This window comes from Manacus candei, unplaced genomic scaffold (assembly GCF_025592945.1).
Source record: "Manacus candei isolate 608988 ecotype Guabito, Panama unplaced genomic scaffold, ASM2559294v1 h1tg000011l, whole genome shotgun sequence".
NCBI lineage: Eukaryota > Metazoa > Chordata > Aves > Passeriformes > Pipridae > Manacus > Manacus candei.
Window position 1 is genome coordinate 24,443,767 of NW_026138059.1, and position 11,000 is coordinate 24,454,766.

The window sequence follows — 11,000 nt, forward strand, 5'->3', positions numbered from 1 at the left end:
GTATTTTGAGCAGCACCATCACCAGTACTCTCATCCTACAGTACATGGCCAGGTATGCTTGGAATTTTCCATGTTTAATATCTATGTACACAAATCATTGAAAGAAGACTTATGCTCCTGTCTACAGGCATCTCACTGCTGCCCAAGGCTAGAGAACCGCATTTTCAAGGAAGACCATTTGTGAATGAAATGCAAAAATGGCTAAAAATTTGTTTCTCTTACCTCTTGTTTCACTGTGGGAAAGATGGCATGCAGTTCTGTAATAGCTATGTAATGTCATGACAAAACCAGAGTATCCAGAGGTAGCAAGGTTATTTTTCAGTCTATGCAGTTTTCTATAAGACATTATCTTCATCAACACCCTTCTTATCTTGTTATCAGCATAAGATTCTCTTTGCAGCTTGTTCAGCTCTACTTCCACTGCTTAAATATGATTTGATAAAAATAGCTCTTTCAGAAACCACACAATAACACTTCAAATCAGGTAATCAGAGTTTGACTTAAGGCAAAATAGATAATGAAGTTATATCCAGCACTGTCTGGTAACAAGAAATAAATTGAGAGAAGAGTCATCTCGTAGGGTGCTGGTCAGCACCAAGTATTTCTGCTTCCAGAGGAGGCTGGCAAGGATGGAGAACAAAAGCTTTCTCTTTTCACACATCAGTTGAAATCCAGAATGCCAAGGTTTTTCCATAGATACCACCTCTAATGCCCCCAATACAGGCAGTGTGGGCTTGGGAAGCAGGAGAGGGGGAAGATCTGACCTTAAGTGCCACTTTCAAATTAAAATGGACTTATAACATACAAAAATAATTGGATTTGAGTTGCTTCCAAGAATAATACCGCCAATTAGTGAAAACATACTGACTGGAAAGCAATTTTCTAAAAAACAGATCCTAGGACTGTCAGTGAGTCTGAAAGAAAGCTGTGTAATGACAGCAGCCAATTCAGTGGAGAAGGAGAGGCTAACTCCTCCCTTCCCATCCTCTGTTTAATTTGAAGTCAGGAATGACAGACAAGTTCAAAGGACTAAGGTACAATTGGAACAATCTCAAGGAAGACTCTGTGACAAATAAACCTACCATCCCATTATCAGCACCCAGCCTGAGACTGGAGAAGAAAAGACGACAAAAACCCAATAATATGTTTCAAGTTCATATAAGGTGAGAGGAAAAACCTCTATGCAACTGAAATCTGCATGTCCCTTATATCCACCCACATGCACAAGGAATGGATATATTAATCTCAATTTACTGTATTTTTCCATCAGATACACAGAGGTTGCGCAAATAGTGCCATCTTTTCATAAATCGGATATCACACAGAAGCATAGGAAGAGCCTTGAAATGTAGTGGAGTGCATTTGATTTCCAAAATCTCTATTACAGTAGCAATAAAATTACAGAAAGTAGAGGCAGAAGTGCCTGTATGCAAATAAATGCCTAGTAAAACTGGAAGTTTTTAAAATGTATTTCTAAAATGCAGAGCAATAAACCCATGCTCACATTATTATCAACGCTTAGGCATTCAAAGGCTAGACACATTCACCATGACTGCATCCTTCTCCTTTTTTTTCCCAGTACAATCTAATTAAATGAGCAGCAGGATAACATTTCTGAAATGTAGGCATAACAGCACAGGCAAATATGTTACTTCTGATTCTTAGGCTGCTATTCTCAGTGTAAATATTGTCCATCTCTGCTTTCTCATCTGTATTTTAAGAGGATGGATAGGAAGACAACACTCACAATGGATATCTTTCAGTTTGCACACCTAAAACTATAATCTAAGAAGGGCACAATATAAAATATGTGCCAGTACTGGAGCATGGTACACATGGAGGCTGAGGGCATTGCCCTCTAGTCCGGGCAATACCTTTGGAAAAGGCTGCAGAGTAAACCAGGGGTCTTGCCCATAAGATTAGCAGACTTGCCAAGAAGGAGCAAACAGTGAGGAGAAGACTGGAGGAAGATGCTGGCATTGTTAATAGTCTTTTATAAAGCTTTACAGCTTTATAAAGGCTGTCCCCCTGCCAGACTGACAGACCCGGTGGATGTTGGCCCAGTCTTGAGGTGGGTTCTTGGAGCTGGATGAGCCACAAAGTGCTGTACAACCTATGTGACCTCACATATCTAGGATGATTATTGCTAACTGATGCTTTGCTAGTGTCTTGTTGAGTTTCAGAGAGGACCAAGTGGGAAGCAGAGGCAGGGGAAGCTCTGTGCCCTGGAATGGGCTTGCAGTAGTTGTAGGGAGAGAGGATCCCCTAATCCTGCCAGCATAACCAGGCAGTGCTCCCTTTACTGGAGGCCAGAGTGTATTTTTCAAATGGTTGGTCTGCCTTTTAGGCCACACATACCTTTCTGGCCAGTGCACTCTTGGACACAGACACCTCTGTCAGACATACGGAAGATACAGACTTGCACTGACATAAATATAACCTCAGCTGCAGAAGGGTGGCCATTTTAAGTTTCTTTGCCCTGTTGTTACTGTCTCAAAGAGCAATTTCTGGGAAAGGGATTCTCCTCTGTCATCTTTTGGGCTAGGAATCATGCCTGGGACCTGTAGAGGCTCCGTGAGCACCACAGTCCTGACATACAGCACATTCTAAGGTCCTGACATACCCCACATTCTAATGGGATTCAGACATACCGCAATGGGATTCAGAAAGCTTCACGGAGGACGGATAATGCTTTATTTTACAAACAGCATGCAGAGGCATGGGCAAATGGCAGTTTTTTCTATGGATGAGGAAGGGAACAGGGTCATTTTAGTTCTAGAAGCAATTTGGTTACTAAACTTTGTCTCCATTTACATTTAAGTAGTAATGCATCCTGCTTATGCATTTATGTCCATTGTTTAACTTAAGGCTCACAGATAGTACATAGACAATGTTTACACTTTTTCAATCAAATATTTCTAGAACATTTTCCCTTCGTTCTCTGTCCTATAAGTTAAGCTTCAGTGTTGCATGTCATTCAGGAGACCTATTTTCTGCTGACTAGATTTTTTCAGGTCTTTCTGCCATGTCTTTTTTCAGTTTTTCAAGAAAATGGTCAGCTTTCTTTTTTAAAGGCTTCTGAAATCCTTCATGGGCATCCGAAAAAGGAGTTTCTCTCTTCTTTGCAGTACAAAAGCATTAGAGATTTTTTCAGTCTTCTACGGGGTGATGGTCTCGAAACATAAAGTTATTTTCCTTAAAACCTTACAAGCTTAACATTAATGCTTTCTGCAGAACAGCTCTCACTGGAACAGATTTATATAATCCTTGTACCTCAAAAAGATATCTTGCAATTACGCCAAATCTTTTTGTGAGAAACTCAGGAAGTTTTAGTGCATCACTGAGCAGTTAACATCTGTGATTTCCTACTGAGTTCTGAGATTTAAATCAATTAGCAGTGATTGGGACTGTTTATAGAGGCCTTTCAAGTGGAGCAAGCATATGCTGGAATTTGAAACTAAGTTTTTAAGTTCCTGCACCAAGTGGCCATCCTGCAAATTTTAAAAAATATTTTGACCAAAATTGCTGGTTTAGTTAATAACTCGTTGTTCTTAGAAGAAGCTATTTCTAGTCTTTTAAACAAAACTGAAATCATAAAGTTTGGAGAAAAAAGCGATTTTAATTTTATTTTCATATTTTCCATTTCTCAACATCTAACTGTTCATGCTGCACTAAAATCACATGAACCTGAAATAACATTAATTAATTAATTGCAACACAACAACCAGCCCCCTGCATGGAGTGGTCTTGAAAATTTTCTCCTGCCTATTAAATTTATAAACCTACCGCACCAAATTACACTCAGAAGTGCTGTATGCAGTTTTTGTAAGGGATCAAAGCCACTGATAACAGTAGTTAGTTTTGCAGAACTGTACAGCACAGTTTTAAACAAACCTGCTTATCTTTCAGTATGGAGAAGGTATCAAATCAAGAAGTTAACTGGGAGTTTGCTGTGGCATTCCCTAGCCACCCAAAAGTGAATTCCCCAGTTAATCCCAAACTACTGCACCACGAGGAGGGAAGGAGCAACACACTCCCAAACTTTTCATGGTCTGGGAGCTTTCCAGACCTTCAAATGAGAAAGGGAAGTGGATTGATTAGAGTCTGCAACTTCTTAGTGTCTTTAAGTGGATTTACTAGTGCTACCACTTCTGGAAACTGCCTTCATAGAGGAGACTGAAAGTAGGTGCCAACGTACTGTAGATGCCTCAGCACCTGCAGAGGAAGGGAGATGTTATTTATCCCTTTATTGAATGGGAATAAGGAGCTACTGAGAAGTTGTTACACAGAGAAGCTGAGATGCACTAGTGATGCTGAAGAGCAGTTTCACCTTTACACTGAAGGGAATGCTAGATAGTGGCTGTTGATGTAAAAATTACTATTGCATATTAGGACTGAGGCAGAAAGGATTAGTACAAATGCTTATTTCCATACTGTTATGTTGTCAGGGAAACCTACAATAAGTACAATAATTATTGGAGAAAACCAATTCAATGAAGAAATGCTTTTAAAAAATTGAAAGTTGATGGGAGACACAATTATGTTTTATTCAGGTCAATAGACACTTTCACTGAAGAGGACAACTATTGAATAGCAAACAAGGTCCTAAGCCATCATTACTCAGTAGCGAACTAAGCCTGGAGCTGGCTTAGCAACTATAACCTGGGAACAACATCATCAACCATTTGCCGTGACTTTTTAAAGCTAAATAAATGTTTTCATGAAGAAAAGTGGGGATGAGGTGGAGTGGGGGGATGTGTGGAAGTGCACAAAACGCAACTTCTTTGTGGATATACATCTGAATTTTCAAAGAGGGCTCTCTGTCCCCATTGCTCCCTTTGTAAGTTTCCTTTCCTGGGGACAAGGACGTGGGGGCCAAGAAAGTCAAAGATCCCCACAATGCTTTTGCAAAAGCTGCAGGGCTGAACTACTGACAGGCTACAGCAGGGCCACCAGACCTTTCTCTTGCTGTTGCCACTCAAGATATTTTCACAGCTTCTTCTCACAGTCATATTCATTCCTCTTGCAAATACAGGAGCCTGCAAGTTGCATTTTCCCCAAATCTTCAGCCAAATGGCCACTTGAACTCTGCTCTTCCTAGTCTGGGTGTTATGTGTTCTGTTTCTCCTCTCCTCTTCAGCCCTCTGCATTCTTTGGCCATCCCACCAGCACCCTTGCCTCACAGGCATGTTTTAGTTCTTTCTGCCCTTGTCATTTACAGTCTGAGCAAATGCAGCCACAGAGGTTTTGTCCTGTTGAGCATCATGTCTTCAAGGTGAACATTTACCTCCCTGGCTTTGCCCGCATGGTAAGTGCCAGCAATGCTGTTACTCCAACAGTAAAGGGCTTTCCTTAGAATCACAGAGTGGTTGAGATTGGAAGGGCCCTCTGGAGGTCATCTCATCCTATAGACAGTTGCCCAGGACTGTGTTCAGACAGCTTCTGAATGTCACGGTGTGGTAGTTTGGTCTAGGCCTTCCTTGGTGACCAGTTTGTAACCAAGGAAGTGCCCAGATTTACCCAGTATTCCCTACGATTTTTACGTAAGCCAGGCTATAAGAAGAAAGGAGGAGAGGCCTTCACTCTCTTTCCTTCTGGCGGCTTGGAGGTGCAGGTTCCCTGCTGTTGAGTCTGCCGTGTTGGGGAGCGAGGCCTGGTTGGGCCTTGTCGACCTTGGGAGACGGAGGTTGCCGGCGATCGTTCCAGAGCGACTTTTGGTTGTCCCAAGGAGAGTAGTGAGATATTTCTTTGCTAACTCTTTTAGTTGCTAGATATTGGGCTACTAATCGGGATATATATATATATTTTATTTTGGTTTTGTTCCTTTTCCCTTCCCCCTTCCCTTTCCCTTGTGAAATTGTATATATTTCAGTTGTATATATTTCAATTGTATATAACTGTAACATAAGTGTAAATATATATATATATATTGCTTTAGCTGTCTCTCTTGTTTAGGTTTTTCTTGGTTGTTTTTCTCCCTCTTCTCCCTGAGGTCTGGGGGGGGGGGGGAGGGGACAGCTTCTTGTGGTAAGGTTTGGAGACGTGGCAGGAAGCCAGCTTCAAACCATATCACATGGTAAAAAAACTATTTTCTGACGTTCAGACAGAACCTTCTCTCTTTCAATTTGTGCCCATTGCCTCTTGTCCTGTCACCTGGGACCACTGTCTTCCCTGCAGGTATTTATACACACTGCTAAGATGTCCATGAGCCTTCCCTTCTTCAGGATAAACAGCCCCAGCTCCACTGAGACGGTCTGGTCCCTTCATCATCCTCGAGGTCCTTTGGTGTACTTTCCAGTAGTTCCATGTCTCTCTTGTGCTGGGGAGTCCAGAACTGGATATACGCTGCAGGTGTGGTCTCAACAGTGCTGAGAAAAAAGGGTCAGGATCATCTCCCCTGACCTGCTGGGAACACCCTTCCTGATGCATCAGCCTTCTTGGTGGCAAGGGCACATTGCTGGCTTATGATCACCTTGGTGTCAACCAGGACTCCCAAGTCATTTCCTGTCAAGTTGTTTTCCAGCTGGGCAGCCCCAGCCTGTCCTTCTGCCTGGGTGATTCCTCCTTGGGGGCAAGACTTTGCACTCCCCTATATTGAACCTCATGATGTTCTTGTCAACCCGTTTCTTCAGCCAGTCAAGGTCCTTCCAAATGGTGACGCAAACATCTCGTATATCAGCCACTCCACTCAGTTTTGTGTCTTCATCCCCCTGATTCACCTCACCTGCAGGGGAAGCCATGACCACAGACAAAGGTGGGGTCCAGCCCACTGTCCTACTCCCAGATCTGCCATGGGAAGCAGCCAGGTGCCAGCAACCCGGTGTATCACCGCTGCTTGGGCTCTCTCCAAGCAGCATTTCTGGTGCAGAGATAGCTGGAGGAGACTGTCCTCCAGAAGTCTGTGTCCCTGGCACACCAGTGACCTGAGAGTGACTATTTATTTTGCATAACTTGAACCATTTTAATCCTGCCTGCACTACTCAGCATGTGGATGAAGGCTGTTTGTGTAATTATCTTTCCATAACCTAATTCTGCAGAACGTGGTTCTCATCTACATCATATCTCCTTTCCACTGCTCTGACATTGCAAAAAGGCACAGGCAGTTAAATCCACTTTGAGAATCTTTGAACCAGCAACTATAGCAAAACAAGTGAAAATTAGTCTCACAGCCTTCCAGAAGTCTGTATTTCCTTTAATTGTGGCAGCTGTTCCTTGTTCTTTCATCTCATGCGTTACTTTTGTGATATCGGGGTTTTTTTCAACCTAGCTGATCTCATATCACTCTCCACAAGCTTTCTGCATATAAGGCAAGTGATGTAAATTTAGAAATGTGTCCTTCCAAAATTTGTCACAGTCCAATTCTTCCACTATGTTTTCCATTTCAAACGCAAAATACCTCCAATTTGAGGAGCTTAGTAGTCTGTGATGACTAGGGTGATGACAGACCAGGACAACTGATGTATTTCTTTGTCCTGACATCTCCTTCCATTCTCATTAAGAAAAAAATTCAAATTGCCTTGAAATACAAAATTCGATATTCAGGCTTCACTGTCTTTAATATAGTAATACTGAAATGCTTTACAATAATTTCCAAGTCTTTATTTTCCACTGAACAACACAGGTCTCATATTAAACAGTTTCAAGTGTATTTGAGAGACGAAAGGTGACAGAACTGGTAATTACCTCATTTCTCATTAAAGATGACTTAGTACCCCAGGGACCTATATTAGAATAAATATTCTATCTCCTGTTTATTAACCTTTGTTCTTGAAAATGGTGAATGAGCGCTGATAAAGCTATCATTACTGTGACTGCCTCAGGAGCTGCCTTCCCAGCTCCTAATATGATTTGGAGTCACCTTACCAAAACCAAATAGAACTTGACTATATTATGCTCCAGACTATCTGTATCTCTAACATATACTTTAAACCTAAATATATAGGCAATATCAGCTGATGTTTCACTATCTAATATGAGTGAAACCTACTAAATCTTACATAGTTTTATATATCCTAAGATAGTATATATAAAGTATATAGCATATATGCATATATAACATATATGAGATTTATAACATATAACATTTATAACATATATGCTGTAGTGAATCAAGTGCAGAAATACATGGAGTCCTTAAGTTACCTTGGATAATGTTTATTTTGGAGGGTGAACTCTTTTTTGGTAATGAACACAAACTTTCTTATGTGCTATGAGAACGTGTTGCTTCAAAAGGAAGTTCCCCAAATCCTAAATTTGGCTGTTATAGAGTAACTTATCTGCTCATATCCAAGACATATGTCCTGAAGCAGAGAGTTATACTGCTTCAATAACTGATCATTTTGAATCTGGCAATTTCCCCTTAATGTCAGCACTAATGAAGTATTATTATTTCAACTGCAGAACCTTAAAAGAAACAGAACAAACAATGAGGAAATAAAATAAGCATTGATTTAATAACAAAACAGGACCATGCCTTGATGGAGAACAGTCAGCTGCGGAATATCTGAGTGGTACCATGTCATTTTGGGCAAGCTTTGTAGGGTTCAGTCAAGTATAAGAAACAAGGTAACTGAAATCAAGAGCACTAAGCTCTCAATGTGCTCAGTCACCATATTCAGTGTAAAGTGACTCAGTAAGAGTTATTATCCTTGTGCATATTGCTATTTTTGGGCTCAGGGACCAGACAACAAAAAAGTTTTCCTTTATAGTTATACCATATTTTTTTTTTCATAAAACTTCAAATTTCTTTTTCCAGTCCAAAAATTGACAAATTTGATGCCCTGTAACAATTTCAAAACTATCAAAAAGATTTAGGGCTGAATTCAAACATCCTGCTATGGATGCCTGTCATGGACGCTGAAATTATTTTAGTCATTGCCTATCTAATAAGCCACGACCCTGGACATCGGACAATGAATGTTCTGAATCACTCAAGTTTCTAAACTGTACATGGGGGGATGGATAGAATATGGTTGTCAAATGCTCTGCCTCTACCAGCACTAATGGATCTGGGCAACAGCAAGTTTTCACCAGCATTAAAAAATCTCCAGAGAAAAAAAATCTGGCATTTATATAGCCTTTTTTAATTTTGCTATAAGAATCCCTAAGAATGATGACAACCATTTTTGATAAGAACTGGAAGATATACTTGAAACTCAGCTACACTGATTGCTTTGTTACCTTTTAACTTCCTTGCCTGATGGTCACACTGACAGGTTTGACACTTTATTTAGTGGGGACTGGTATTAATATCTTCTTGGCTAGGCATTAGACACCTACTTCACCTTATTATTTTCCTATGCATCTCCTCAAAGGGCTGATACCTTTCAGTAGCATTTGTTGCAAGTAGAACCCACAGGAGCACAAAATGACAGATGAGAATATAAAGACTTCTGGCTATCCATTATCTAGCTCAGTACTCATAAGTGTCATGGGAAGCCACACTGCGGGCAGGTAACCAGTACATTTGCCAAAGTCCCTCAAAATTATACATGTTTATAAGTTTGGAAGGGAACACTCAGCTGTCTTGGTTTATTTAATAACTGAAGATTACACTATGTGAATCAAAACACAATCAATCCTACATTTCTCTGCTTGAGAGCCCTAGCCAATTATTTTAGACCGCAGAATCTCAGTTTTACTGTATATGACAGGTATACAACTGAAATGTGCTCAGTATGATTTCAAATGGAAAAAAAAATACAGCGAGAAATACATGGCAAGAAAAGAAAGTCCATGTCTCATCATTTGAAGATGAGCATTTCAGCTATGGGCTAAAGAGTCTTTATCAAGCTCAGGGAATATTTTACAGCGATATCCTGAGTGAGCAGCTTTGACAGGTGAGATCATACAAAAATGGTACGGCAGGGTCAAGTCAATCAGTCGTTGATACTCAAGGAACAAAGTCCTGCTCTTCAGAATCTTTGTCTTCCCTTTTTAATCCTCTTCCAAGAGAAACTAAACCAATAAAACCAGGGTGAATGTCTTCTGCTTTGTGAATAATAGCAATGTGTTGTGAGGTCAGAAAGCCATCAGAGCTGGCACGGAGAAGCGGGCAGGACTGCACAGCTGGCACAGCAGAGCCACACCTGTTGCTGAGTCTTTAGATGGTACCACTGAGCCAGCCCCATATCTAGGAAGAGTACTGCCTTAGATACCCCACATCCTGGTGATGAGTATATTCATCAAACACTGATGGTCAGATCTCCTGAGGCAAAGGTAGGGTCTGAATCCGTGCCTCCTACAGCCCAGGTAAGTGCCATACCCACCTAGTCAGCATTTAAAACTGGGACTTTCACATCTCCACTCCTGTTAAAAAGCAAGCCTAATGTTCACCACTTTTTTTTTTTTTTTTCCAGAAAAAAAAAGAGCACAGCACTCAACTCTGAGAAAGGGTTCAGAGTTGCTAAGACACAGAAGCCTGTTTCATAAGCAGCTCCTGATTGCCAGCTTAGGTGCCTGCTTGCAATTTTCCCATCCCTGTGACTTCCAGGGATGCAGCCTAGTGGGGCCATGCACAGCATGGGCTTGATAATTCCACTAGGCTGCTCTGCTAGTCCCACATGCTGCAGCATCTCACTTTCATTTGTCAAGCTTGTTTTCAGTGTGCCCTCAGCCTTAAAATGGTTGCTACGGAGTGATGCTTTTTGCTTGGGAAAACAAAAAGAGGAATGTGAAAAAAACTGGGCAAATACTTAGGGGCAGGCATTATTACATCTATGTCTTTGTTGCCTTGCTTAGGAAATGGCAGCAATAATTCCCTTTGCTGCTTTATGACTTAAAAGCCAGAGTAAATTGCTAGCAAATGTTCTGACATGATTGCTAGTAAACTACTTGTATCCCCAGCAAACCAGGAGCTGCCCATGAGCAAAGAAAGACATGGAGAAAGACAAACTCACTCTAACACAGAAGTTCTCTCTTTCAGAGAGGAATTAAAACACAGCATGGCTCAAGTGCATGGGTGACAAATTCCTTCAGGACCACTGAGATTCAGGTATGCT

General features: G+C 41.1%; 1 protein-coding gene across 1 annotated transcript in view; it reads right to left on the reverse strand.

The window, feature by feature from the left end:
- Positions 1–11,000, reverse strand: part of UBE3D (ubiquitin protein ligase E3D) — a 135,643-nt gene that overhangs the window by 25,456 nt on the left and 99,187 nt on the right. The gene's annotated exons all lie outside the window — the stretch shown is intronic.